This window comes from Rhinopithecus roxellana, chromosome 3 (assembly GCF_007565055.1).
Source record: "Rhinopithecus roxellana isolate Shanxi Qingling chromosome 3, ASM756505v1, whole genome shotgun sequence".
In the NCBI taxonomy this organism is placed as follows: Eukaryota; Metazoa; Chordata; class Mammalia; order Primates; family Cercopithecidae; genus Rhinopithecus; species Rhinopithecus roxellana.
The window spans coordinates 33,515,863-33,530,380 of record NC_044551.1 but is presented as its reverse complement, the minus strand read 5'-3'; the positions used below and the strand labels follow the sequence as shown (position 1 = coordinate 33,530,380).

At 38.9% G+C, this 14,518-nt stretch overlaps 1 long non-coding RNA gene across 3 annotated transcripts in view; it reads left to right on the top strand.

The window, feature by feature from the left end:
- LOC115896521 overlaps window positions 1–14,518 on the top strand; it is a 31,309-nt gene that overhangs the window by 1,038 nt on the left and 15,753 nt on the right. For all 3 annotated transcript variants that reach the window (XR_004056428.1, XR_004056430.1, XR_004056429.1), the window contains exon 2: window positions 3,054–3,147. This is a non-coding gene — a long non-coding RNA (uncharacterized LOC115896521). The remainder of the gene's footprint in view (window positions 1–3,053; window positions 3,148–14,518) is intronic.

Sequence of the window (14,518 nt, the reverse complement as noted above, 5' to 3'; positions counted from 1 at the left end):
TTGTGGTTACCAGAGGCTGGGAAGGATACAGAGGGAGAGGGAGATGAAGAGAAGTTAAAAGCGAAATACGGTTAGACAGAAGAAATAAGTTGTAGTGTTCCACAGCACAGTAGGGTGACTATAGTAGTCAATAATTTATTTTATATTTCAAAATAGAGGAGAAAGGTTGGAATAGTCTCAACACAAATGATAAATGTTGGCCGGGCACGGTGGCTTATGCCTGTAATCCCAGCACTTTGGGAGGCCAAGGCAGGCAGATCACTAGAGGTCAGGAGTTCAAGACCAGCCTGGCCAATATGGTGAAGCCCCGTCTCTACTAAAAATACAAAAATTAGCTAGGTGTGGTGGCATGTTCTGTAACCCTAGCTACTCGGGAGGCTGAGGCATGAGAATCGCTGGAACCTGGGAGGTGGAGGTTGCAGTGAGCCAGGTTCATGCCACTGCACTCCATCCTGGGTGACAGAGCAAGACTCTGTTTCAAAAAAAAAAAAAAAAAAAAAAACTTTTGCCTTCTGTTGCTCCCTGAAGCCTCTCTTTTAATGTGTGGAGGATAATATACTTGTCCTTCATTCAGGCATCTCTGTAGCAGCTAAAGATGCCTGGGAATTCCTCCATAGATTGTCAGGTCCAAGAGTCTAAAAAATGTATAGAAACAATTTCACAACATCAGATGATAAACTGTTAATATTACTAAGACCACATTTGCTTTGGAAGACAAAAGGACATTCCTGCACCTAGGCCAGAAATCCACCTCTACTCTGCTTTTATTTCCATCTCCCCCAGACTTTTTCTCCCCTTTTCTCTCTTTGGCCATTTTCTTTCTCTAGCAAGTATGTTCTCTTGCCCAGCTCAGATCTACTCCTCTCATAAAGCTTTCCCTCTCTTCCCAGTTGGAAGACAATCCTCTTTAAAAATTTAGTTCCCTTTAGAAGTTTGTCTCTCTTTCTTCTAAGACCTACTCATTTGCCTTTATCTTGCCTGCAATAAGAGAGCTGAAAATATTTAGAATCTGCCCCATGTGACAGAATACAGGTTCTTAATGAAGCATGCCCAGTTATTGCCCTTCTCTATTCAGCATGTTTTCCCCAAACTAATACTTAAAAACTCCATTCTCTTCAAACCTCAGAACTTGCAACATATGCCTTTGCTCTAGGCAGATGACATTGTCCCATATTTTGGCAATTCTTCAAACCTCTAAATCTACAAACTAAGCTATATTTTCAGTCATCCTCACATTTACTTATTTCAGTTGAGGCAGTTCCCTTCTATTTGAAGCCAACCCTTTCACTTGGTCTCTGGCTTTTTTATTCTAAGGAAGCTTTCTATAAATCCAGGATTCCCTTCTCTTGCTCTTGTATTTTTAACCTCTTTGTACTGGCTCATTCCCATCAATAATAAACATGCCACGGTATCTTGCCATCATAGCCATCACCCTTTCCTTTCACAGATGAATATTCAGAACATTGTTTACAGTTGTCTGAACTTGACATAATCTATAGTTTTATACTTCTTGGAAATATTATTTCTTTTTTTTTTTTTTTTTTTTTTGAGACGGAGTCTTGCTCTATGGCCCAGGCTGGACTGCAGTGGCCGGATCTCAGCTCACTGCAAGCTCCACCTCCCGGGTTCACGCCATTCACCTGCCTCAGACTCCCGAGTAGCTGGGACTACAGGCGCCCGCCACCTCGCCCGGCTAGTTTTTTGTATTTTTTAGTAGAGACGGGGTTTCACCGTGTTAGCCAGGGTGGTCTCGATCTCCTGACCTCGTAGTGATATTCTCTACCACTATATTATAAGCATATTACTTTTCACATTGCTATAAAGATGCTACCTGAGACTGGGTAATTTCTAAATAAAAGAGGTTTAATTGACTCACAGTTCCACAGGGCTAGGGAGGCCTCAGGAAACTTACAATCATGGAATAAGGTGAAGGGGAAACAAGGCATATCTTACATGGCAGCAGGAGAGAGACAGAGCACGCACGCAGGGGAAACTGCCACTTTTAAACCATCAGATCTCATGAGAGCTCCTCACTATCATGAGAACAGCATGGAGGAAACCACCCCCATGATCCAGTCACCTCCCACCAAGTCCCTCCCTCAACACGTGGGGATTATAATTTGAGATGAGATTTGGGTGGGGACACGAAGACAAACCATATCAGTAAATTTTGTTAGGAAACAATTTATTCATCTTTCTATTCTCAGAACCTAGCATGATATTGGCTAATATAGGTGCTCAATAAATATATGCTAAATGAATGAATAATGAATGTTAAGTAATAAGAGCTTGTTATATAACAGTTGTCCTTTGGTATTGGTAGGAGATTGGTTCTAGGACCCCCAACAAATAACAAAATCTGAGGATGCTCAAGTCCCTCATATAAAATAGCATAGTATTTGCATATAACCTATACACATTCTTTCATATACTTTAAATCATCTCTCAATTACTTATAATATCTAATACAATGGAAATGCTATGTAAATAGTTGGTATACTGTATTGCTTTTACTTCCATTATTTTTTATTGTTGTCTTATTATCTTTGGTTTTTTCCCCTAATACTTTCGACCCAAGGTTGATTGAATTCATAGTTTTGGAACCTGTGGATCCAGAAGGCCAGCTGTACATATTACGCTTGTAACAATACATATCAATGAATGATTACAATTTGTATATAACTCTGGAGGTACAGGAAAGTTCTGAAATGCACACTAAAATCGTGATAGATCATAGCTCTGTAGAATGTACTCAGTAAATATTTGTTAGGTGAATTAATGAAATTATCTGTGGCATCATAGAACAGGCGATTTTCATCTTATTTATGTTTCTATGTATATCTGAATTTTTTACAATGATTTTACATTACTTTTTTTATATGAGAAGTTCATAAAGGCATTATTTTAAAAAATATTCAAGTAATACAGATATATTCATAACTCTGCTAACTTTTTGTAGAGCCTATCATTGCTTTTCTAGACTTTGTATACACACATACACATATGTATAGTTTATGTGATTTTTTTTTTTTTGATCTTGCTCCATTACTCAGGCTGGCGTGCAGCAGCACCATCATGGCTCACTGCAACCTTGAAGTGCCAGGCTCAGGTGATCCACGTCAGCATTTCGAGTAGCTTAAACTACAGGTATGCGCCAACACATCCAGCTAATTTTGTGTGCATGTTGTTTTTCTAGGGCAGAGTTTTGCCATGTTGCCCACACTGGTCTCAAACTCCTGAACTCAAACAATTCACCCATCTTGGCCTCTCAAAGTGCTGGGAATTACAGGCATGAGCCACCATGCCTGGTCTTTTATGAGGCTTTTTTAACTCTATTTTTAGATAATTGTAGATTCTCCTGGGAATCTACAGTTATCTAAATCTACAATTATTTAAAATCTACAATTATTTAAAAATAATTATAAAGATTGTATACTTATAAATGATAATTATAATTATAAATATACTTCTATTTATAATTATACTTACATTACTTTATAATTATAATCTTTATTATAAACTTCTGCGAAAAGAAAAGTCATTTGTACCCTTCACTCAGTTTTTCCCAGTGAATTGCATCTTACATCACTGTAGTATATCAAAACCAGAAAATTGACATTGATGCAATGAGTGTACTTATAGCTCTACGCCATTTTATCACATGCAGATTCATGTAATTACCACTATGATCAACACAAAGAACTATTCCATCACCACAAACATAGCACTTGTGTTACTTCTCTGTACTCACATCCATTCCCATTCCTCTGACCGCTCCTAATCACTGGCCACTAATCTGTTTTCTACCTCTATAATTTTGTCATTTCCAGAATGTTATGTAAATGGAATCATACAGTATAAGTGTTTTGAGATCAGCCTCTTCTTTCATCATAAGGCCCTTGATATCCAGTCAAACTATTTTGTGTATCAATGGTTCATTTCTTTTTATGACTGAGTAGGATTCCCTGTGTGGATTTATGACAATTTGTCTAGCCATTCACTTACTGGGCATTTTAGTTGTTTCTGAGTTTTGCCTTTTAGAAATAAAGTAGACTATTTGTTTGTAAGGTAATTCGTAATCTGTTGAGACTTAAGTCTTCCAACCCATATTTTGTTTTCTGTTTGTTGCTTCTATTTTTAGCTTTTCTATTTTTTCTTGTTTTTCTATTGATTTCTTGAATATTATTTTAGAATTCCATTTTGATTTGTCTGCAGTGTTTTTCAGTATATCTCTTTGTAAAATTTTTTTCAGTTTATCTCTTTGTGTAAATTTTGTGGTGGTTGCTCTAGGTACTACACTATATTTACATAACTTAAAACAATGAATTAGCGATAACGTGTTACTAGTTCAAGTGAAGTGTAAAGGGATTTATTAGAGGGATTGGCTCACACAATTGTGGAGGCTGAGAAATCCCTTGACAGGTCATCTGCAAACTGGAGGCTCTGGGATGCTGGTAGTGTGGCAGGGTCTAAGCTCCAAGGCTGCAGAACCAGGGAAGTTGGTGATGTAACGCCTAGTCTAAGGACAAAGGTTTAAGAAGCCAGTTGGTTGGGGAGGGAGGGTGACTCTGGTATAAGTCCTAGAGTTCAAAGGCCTAGGGAGCCTGGAGTTGTTTTCCTAGGACAAGGAAGGAAAAAGCACATTCCAGTTCCAGCAGATAGAATGACACATTCACTCTGTTTTTGTTCTTTCTGAAACCCTAGCAGATTGGATGGTGCCTGCCCACATTGCGTTGGGTCTCCCCCAGCTAGTCCACTCAGACTCACACACTAATCTTGGCTGGAAGTATCTTCACGGGCACACCCCAAAATAATGCTTTACCAGGTTTCTAGGTATTCCTTAATCGAGTCAGATTGACATCTAAAATTAACCATCACAGTAGGTCAGCAAGCAACAAAAGCTCTTAGTCTTCCTTCATTTTAGAATGTCTTGATTTCCCCTTTATTCCTGAAGCATATTTTCACTGGATATAGAATTCTGGGCTGGCTGTTCTTTTCTTTTGGCACTTGAAAAATGTGCTTCTTTCTTCTAGACTCCAATGTTTTAGATGAGAAATCCTGTGTCATTCTAATTGTTTTCTACTCTACTCATAAGCCATTGTTTCCCTTTTGCTGCTTTCAATATTTTTATTTTTTTGTCTTTAGTTTTCAAAAGTTTGACTAATGATGTGTCATGGTGGGGATTTATTTGTGTTTGTTTGGGGTTCACTCAGCTTCTTTAATCTGTAAGCTTATGTCTTTAGTCAAATTTGGGCAATTTTCAAACATGAGTTCTTTAAATACTTTTTGAGGTCTACCCTCTTTCTCCTCTCCTTCCAGGGCTCTGATAGCGCAAATGTTAGATATTTTGGTATAGTCTACAGGTCCTTGAACCTCAGTTCATTTTATTTCAGTCTATTTTTTCTCCATTGTTCAGATTAGATAACTTCTCTTGTTCTATCTTCAGGTTCATTGATTCTTTCTTCTGTCCCCTCCATTCTTCCATCCACTGAATTTTTTGGGATATTGTATTTTTCAGTTCTAAAATCTCCATCTATTTTTTCTTTATACCTTCTATTCCTTTGCTAAGACTTTTTATTCAATTTGAGCATGCTCTTAGTTGTTCGTTGAAGCATTTTATGATGACTGCTTTAAAACCCGTATCATGTAGACTAGGATAACATCATTCCAACATCTGTATTATCTTGGTGCTAAATCTTATTAAATGTTCTGTTTCAGCAGGCCTCCTCTGACACTGAATTGTTAGGAGAAGGGAGATGCCACCTTCAACCTCTCTGACTGGGGAGAAAGTCAAAGCTCTCCATCAGGCCTCCTTTGACAACCTAGGTTGGTGGGGAAGGCATCTCATTACTGCTAGGCAGGGTTGGGAGTTCAGGCTCCCCGCTAGGCCTCCACTGATACCACCCTGGTTGGGAGGGAGAGGGATGCCTCATTACTGCCCTATGTAACTGAACCTAGGCTCAGCTGCTCACTGCTTGAAAGTCAGACATGAAAAATGATGGTTGGTGGAAGGAAAAGCAGATTTATTCAGATAGCCAGCTAACTGAAAAGATGGTGGACCATCATTCTAAAGTACCATCTTAAGTCAATACACATTTTAGGCTCTTTTTATGTTCAGCGTAAGGGGACGAGGAGGGAGTTGAGATCAAGAGATGACCAATAACCACAGACATCTGGGCACCAGTGAGGGTCCAAAGTGGTTGGGAACTTCTTTGTCACATGACAAATGTTCCTATAAATCTTTAACAAAATATAGTTAGCTGCTTACATACTTCTCCTTTAATCCTAGAGTTAGTTTTTAAAACTACGTGATTGCTGTTTTTGCATATTATCTCAGTGTTCTAAAATTATCCTAGCCTACATGCAGGAATGAGTAAAGGTCCCTTTAAAAAGTTGATTAGTTATGTCAGTTCTTTTGCTGTTTCACTGTTACATCCTCATGTGGCCTCCAATGACACGTCGGAGGATGTGTTGGGGACTCATTACCACTGGAAGATGGTGAAAGTTTGGCTTCCACTCAGCCTTCTCTGAAACCAGCCTGGTGGGGGTTAAGGAGACCCTATAGTCCATCAAGGGTGAAAGTCTAGGCTTCCCATTCAGCTACTACTGATTGGTGGGGGTGGGACCACTCCTTTTTTCTGTGGTATTTGGTTGGAGTATGGCAGTGTGTCAGGGATCTCCAAGAACACTCCCAGGTTCAGCGTTTCACTAGGACTCACAGGACTCAGCATATAGTTGCAGTCACAAATAAAATGAGCAAAAGGAATAGCCTCATGGAAAGAAGTCTGGAGGAAACCAAGCACAAGATTCTAAGGATTCTCTCCCAGGGAAATTATACAGAGCACACTTAATTTTGTTAACAGGGGACTGTGACAACAGGCATGAATCGTGTCTATGAAGAAAGATTATTAGAGACTCTGCCCTAGGTTTTGGGGACAGTTGATTATTATATTAGTCCATTTCACTGCTGCTGCTATGAAGAACTGCCCAAGACTGGGTAGTTTATAAAGGAAAGAGATGTAATTGACTTACAGTTCCACATGTCTGGGTTGGCCTTAGGAAACTTAACAATCATGGCAGAAGGTGAAGGGGAAGCAAGGACTTTCTTCACATGGCAGCAAGAGAGTATGTCCAAGCAGGGGAAATTCAGACCCTTAGAAAATCATCAGATCTCATGAGAACTCACTCACTATCACAAGAAGAGCATGGGGGAAACCACCCCTATGATCCAATCACCTCCTATCAGGACCCTCCCTCGACATGTAGGAATTATGGGAATTACAATTCAAGATGAGATTTGGAGGGGGACACAGACAACTGTGTCAATCATGTAGATACCCACTGTCTTGCACCTATCAAAATTGCAGACTCTCAGAAGGAAAGCAGCTGTGCAGCAGAAGCTACATTGTTTGCCAACAGTCTAGGCTCAGTGAGCCATTCTTATCATTTGGGGAAAGTTTCATATCTGTGTAGGAACAGTAGGATGTTCCCAGATGCCAGCCAAAGACCAATCTTGCAAGCAAGAATTTCTAAGGATAGCAGGCTCAGGCCTCCCATGGTAACTTTTCTACACAGGTGGTTATTAACTAAATGCTTTCTGTCTTACTAGGCTATTCCTTCCTGGTCCTTTGTCTAGAGAGAGCAGGCTCGGGGTAGGGATGGGGGGGCGTTATATGAACCCCCTGGCATTTCTAGATTGCCTGTATTGCCAGTACCCAGTCTGGGATATATGAAGCAAAAAGAAATCTCAAGGAATTTGCTAGCGTGTCTTTTAAGGTAAATAGCCAATCTGCCTTATTTCTACCTTCCAGAGTCCCCTTATATTTACTTTACATATACTGTCCAGGGTTTTTAGCTATACTTAGCAGAAGAATAGGGAGACGTACAACTGGAACTGGCTTGGAACTGGAAGTCTCTGTATTACTTTTACAATGAGAAAAAAAAGGCAATTTTTTGTTTTCATCTTGAAAACAAAACATATCTATATATGATATAGCAAACAAAACAAAATAAATATATATGATATAGCAAGCATAACCTAAATATAGGGTTGAAAAGTTACCAACAGGAGTGGAAAACATTGTCATGATTTGATTCTACTTTTTCTGACAGTAAAATGCATTTTCTCTCATTTATAAAAATAACATGTACTCGGCTGGGTGTGGTGGCTCACGCCTGTAATCCCAGCACTTTGGGAGTCAGAGGCGGGTGGTTCACCTGAGGTCAGGAATTTGAGACCAGCCTGGCCAACATGGTGAACCCCATCTCTACTAAAAATACAAAAAATTAGCTGGGCATGGTGGCAGGCACCTGTAATCCCAGTTCCTTGGGAGGCTGAGGCAGGAGAATAGCTTGAACCCAGGAGGGAGAGGTTGCAGTAAGCCAAGATTGCACCATTGCACTACAACCTGGGCAACAAGAGTGAAACTCCATCTCAAAAATAATAATGATAATATCTACTCATTATAAAAAACTGATCCTACTTTTCTTTGACACAGATTAATATATTAGTTTTCTTTATTTAGTAAACAAAATGAAAATTTCAAAGTTAGTAAAGATTGCAGGGTGGCAGAATATCTACATTCATTTAATTTCATTATGATTTATAGAGAAGAATATAGAGTAGCAATTTTCCCACAGTTGAAGGGTGGGACAGACCTTCCATGATGTCCCATGCACAGTTTTAATAGGAACAATAAAATGTGTGCTTCTCTTTTATATCCAAAATCATGTGCATTAGAGATAGTATCTTCTTACTTATGGAATAATAATTACAATGTCCCAACCAACAAATTCTAGACTAATGAAACTATTTCTGAGATGAAAATTTTAGCATAATGTATTGCTGCCTAATCAACATTCACTTTGAAATCTTAAAAAAGAACATCAAATTGTTATGTTGTAGTATTTAACATTATGAGGGTAATTTCATTTATTTGTTTTTTTACATCCACAGTGACTCATAAGTGAACAAATTAATATCTCCCATGCTTCAATAAATGTTAATGAAATGTCTAGACAGTTACAATCTAAACATTTACAACACAACAAGGCAAGCTTTGATTACCAATAAGATATCTGTAATGAATAGGCTACCTTGTTTTATTCATTATGCTTCCAATCTTCAGGAGACATTTCTTTAGCAATGTGTTTATTTCCAAAGAGCATTAGACAGGGTTCTAGAAGCAGCCTTGCCTAAAATTACCCTCCTGACCTTGAGGCAATCAATTTCCCCTGACCTCAATTCCAAATTTGTAAAAATGAGTTTATTGAATAGCCAAAAGACAAAAAGATAAATATGTTCTGTATTTCATAGCCTCTATGGTTTAATAGTTCTCAAACAACAGCCTATGGGCCTGGGCTAGATTTTGACAGTTTCCATCAATCTTCCATTTGCAAAATGAGAAACATAAGAATCATGTAGTCCATAAAACCAAATGGAAAATTCATGTTCTTCCTCTTTATTGATAGCTATTATTATTTCCCTGATATTTGCATTTATCTCTCCTGGAATTTTCAGAGCTTCATCATTCACACTTAAATACATTTTATAGAATCTAATTTACATTTAGTATGTAGAATTTTATTGAAAACATCAAAGTAGTAAATTTTTTCTTAATACTGTATAAATATTACCTCAAGTGACTTGTTTTGAAATATTATTTATGGTTTTAAATAACAGAAACTTAAACATGCTAGCTTGAGCCTAAAGGGGGTTGTGGAGAGGAAGCAGGAGAGCAGTATTAGAAAGGGCACAGTACCAGACACAGTTATGCCTGTTGTTGAACTAGGAGCCAAGGCGAATTCAAGATCCTCAACAATAAATTCTAGATCCACAGACCTTCTCTCAAGAACACTGCCATTTATATGACTCTGACTCCCAGTTTCTGTATTGCTCAGCTCCAAATTCCAAACTCCCGAGATGGAATCTTATTGGCCTCATTTAGGCCACATGTTTTTCTCTGAACCAATCAGTTCTGCCTAAGGGATCAGGTTCTGCCTGAGCTTGCCCCTGTGTACTGGGGAGGGTTCTCAGGGATGAGATCCTCTCTGTAGGCCTATTAGCCACTCCTGAAGTGATTTTATACTGACAGTTAACAGTGTTAATTATTTTCCTAACAAGTCTCAATATTACTCCTTTCCTTCTCTTAATATTCTAGTTAATTTATTATTCATTCACCCACTCTGTTTTTTAATGATAGTCACATTTTATCCATAAGAAAATCACTCATTTTCTTCCTTTCCATTCATATCTTAGCTCTTTGGATTTACATTAATTTTAAATTCTACCACTGGAAACGTATTTTCTGCTGTCACTGCTACTAGCAAATGTAAAAAGTAGTAAATAGTTCCACATTAGTTCACGACTCTCCAATCTTGAAATGCTCCGTATTTTAAATCAACAGTGATTTCTACATTAATTTTTTTCTTAAAATTACTCTTTCTGAGGTTGGGTGTGGTGGCTTACTCCTGGAATCCCAGCACTTTGGGAGGCTAAGACAGGAGGATCACTTCAGGCCAGGAGTTCCAGACCAGCCTGGCCAACAAAGTGAGACCCTGTCTCTATTAAAAATAGAAAAACTTAGTCAGGAGTGATGGCGCATGCCTATAGTCCCAGCTACTCAGGAGACTGAGATGTGAGAATCACTTGAGCCTAGGAGTTCAAGGCTGCAGTGAGCAATGAGCATGCCACTGCACTCTAGCCTGGGTGACAGAATGGGAACCTGACTCTAAGAAAAAATTAATCTTTCTGAATCTGATTATATTTTAATGCCAATTTCGATGTAATTCACAATTATCATTATTATTATTATTATTATTATTTTGAGACGGAGTCTCACTCTGTTGCCAGGCTAGAGTGCAGTGGCACGATCTTGGCTCACTGCAACTTTCGCCTCCTAGGTTCAAGCGATTCTCCTGCCTCAGCTTCCCGAGTAGCTGGGACTACAGGTGCATGCCACCATGCTCAGCTAATTTTTTTGTATTTTTATTACAGACGGGGTTTCATCACGTTGGCCAGGCTGGTCTCGATCTCCTGACCTCGTGATCCACCCGTCTTGGCCTTCCCAAAGTGCTGGGATTACAGGCGTGAGCCACTGCGCGCAGCCGTATTATTATTTTAAACATGGTAAATCTAACCTATAACTTTTTTATCCTCATGACTTTCCCATAATAATATTCCCAATTAACATTTTAATAATAAAAGCTATTATTAATGCATGTAAATATAATAGATGTGATATTTTATTTAATTCTCACAACCTTACGGGTATCAAAACTTTTTGTCTCAAAACAAAAAATGGGCAAACTATAGATTCTGTGTTTTACTTACGGTTTGAGAAAATCACTGGCAGCAATCTGTTTAAAATCAGATTTTGTTGCTTGGTGCTCTGCCTCTGATGTTGGCTTCATTCAGTTTCTGCATCCTCAACAAGGCTGGGGGATGAAAACCTAAGACTCCAGTTAACAGCCACTGATGTATCACTGTCCTTGCTTTGTAGATGTATTTATTTTTATTTTCAATCAATACCTGACATCATACCTGCCAGGTCAGCATACCTGACATCTGGCACTATTTCCTCCAAATTTCCTCTGTAACAACTGACATAGGAATGATGCTTTCATGACCCTGGAAAATGTAACTTTAAACATTAACTAGTTGCCTGCTTGTTTTGTATTGTTTTTGTTTGTGTGTGTTTTAATAAACTTCTCTAGTGATCCTTCCATTTTTCAACTATATCCCACTTCCAGTTCTGTTCTGTCTCTGAACAGGCTCACTCTTTGATAATTTTGCTGGTACCCTTGCTATTACTAAACACTGGCACATGCCAACATCAGTATGTCTAAGAAATGCTCTTAACCCTTTAAAGCAGGGGTCCCCAACCCCTGGGCCACAGAAGGGAAGCGGGCCGCACAGCAGGAGGTGAGCGTGGCACGTGAGCATTACCGACTGAGCTCTGCCCCGTCAGATCAGTGGTGGCATTAGATTCTCATAGGAGCGGGAACAGGAACCCTATCGTGAACTGCGCATGCGAGGGATTTAGGCTGGGCACTCCTTATGAGAACCGGAGATGGGACAATTTCATCCCGAAACCATTCCCCCACCCCCACCCCGTTCCGAGGAAAAATTGTCTTCCAAGAAACGTGATTCCTGGTGCCAAAAAGGGTGGGAACCACTGCTTTAAAGTATTGTATAAATTTAAGCCCATTGTGCACTTAAGGAAACTGAGACATAGTGATGTTAAGTGTGTAAGGTCACACCTCAGGTTTGTGGAGGATTTAACACCCAGGCAGGCTGATTCTAGAGCAACATTTTCTGATAGAAATATAATACAAGCCACATATGTGTAATTTTAAATTTTCTAATACCACAAAAAAAGTAAGGAGAGATTGTTTAATAATATTTGGGTGATAATGATATGTCAGTACAAGTTCATCGATTGTAACAAACGTACCACTCTAATGGGGGATGTTGGTAGTAGGAGAGGCTGTTCCTGAATGGGGTAGTGGATATATGGGAAATCTCTGTGTCTTTTTTTTTTGGAGAGGGAGTCTCACCGTGTCACCCAGGCTGGGGTGCAGTGGTGCAATCTCGGCTCACTGTAACCTCTCCCTCCCTGGATTCAAGCAATCCTCCTGCCGCAGCCTCCCGAGTAGCTGGGATTACAGGCATGTGCTACTACCGCCCGCCTAATTTTTGTATTTTTAGTAGAGAGGGAGTTTTGCCATTTTGGCCAAGCTGGTCTCGAACTCCTGGCCTCAAGTGATGTGCCTGCCTCTGCCTCCCAAAGTGCTGGGATTACAGGTGTGAGCCACTGCACCCAGCCATCTATGTACCTTTCAGTTTTGCTGTGAACCTAAAACCGCTCTAAAAAAAAAATAGTCTATAACAAGTACTATCTCAGTCTTTGTTTCTAGAATTCCTAAAAACATCTAGTGCTTAAGCATATTCTTTCATAATATTCTGTGGGTTTTTGTGCTTGCCTGGGGTTAACAGTTGAACAGATTATTTATCTTAACAGCTGATTCATTCTCCACTCCGCCCTACCCTCCCACAATCAGCAGTTTGCCTAGATTTGCAAGCGTTTGTCCTGATGGCATATACACAGAATTGTGATGGGGAGAACGAGAACTGAACCCTCACCATCAACATGCAGGAATTATTTTTTGTGATCTAGCGTACTCTACAGTTCCTTCAGTCATCATAGTCTTTTTCAGGTAGCAACAAATCACACTTTGATTCTGTCTTCTAATTGTTGACTAGATTGAGTGAAGGGAGAGAGGGAGAGAAGTTTGAAGGATGATGTCGATTGGCTAACCAGTCCTTCTGAGTTTTAATATGATGTACACAAGATAAAATCAGGACATATGCTTACATTTGAAATTATCTTCCTCAGCTAAAAGAGAATTAATGAAGAACCATTTGTGGGTACAAATCAGCTCCCCCACTTGGTGTATTTCTTTGAACAAGTTACTTCACCTCTTTTTGATTCATTTCTCATATTAGTAAAATAGACATAATGGTATTTCTCTCACAAGGTCATTGCCTAGAAGGTGGTAATTGCTCAATAAATGACTTTTAGAGTCTCTATTTTACACTTGTGATTTACAAAACAACCCATGGGCCTTCTACTAATTGAATCAAATACATAGATTATTATGTTTCTGAAAAACAAATGACTGGCAAGGTAATTAAGTTTGCTCAAATCTAACTTAACCTAATTCTTGAAAAATCCTTGAAAAAAGAGAATAATTTCCAATAATCACATGACATTGCACTGATCCAGCAAAACCCCTCCAGGCAGTCATAGAATCTAGAGTCATTCAAAACACAGTGTTTGATACATTGTACCCAGTACCTTCTGTTTCTTCCATTCTTTTTTCCTGGAAAAGAAAAAAATAACGGTTCTTGTTGATCACCTTCATTTTTAGATCTTGCTTAACCTCCTGTCCTGTAGTGCTTGTGTTCAGTCCTTACCTATGTGACTGCTCTTAATGTGCCAGTATTCAAAGGATGAGGCATCCCCTGCCTGTCTGAATGCAAAAGTAGAGTTCCTATGGGGGAAAACAGAGAGATTTCACAGACTTTTCTTTATACTAAATCATGTTAAATCCATTGTGTACTTTATACTCACAATGTATCTCAGTCCATGATAGCCATATTTCGAATGCTCAGTAGCCACATGTGGCTAGTGGCTGCTGTACTGGACAGTTCTGGAATCTGTACTTTTAATGCTTTAGTCTGTCTCCCATTTACTCTTCTATGCTGTATATTTCCTCATTATAATTTTTATAAAATTTCTTTTCAATTCCTCCAAATTTTGTATCACATTGGAATTGAAATAATCCAAAATGTGGCCACAGGAAATTTGAAAAATCAAGCCACCCCCCGAATATGGTTTTAAGCACCCACTCCAAACTTTCTGAAAACTATTTTATTCATCGTTTGTGGAGAAATATATAGTCATTGGTCCTTTTTCATCTTTAAAACATCACTTAAAATAAGTTTAATTAGTAT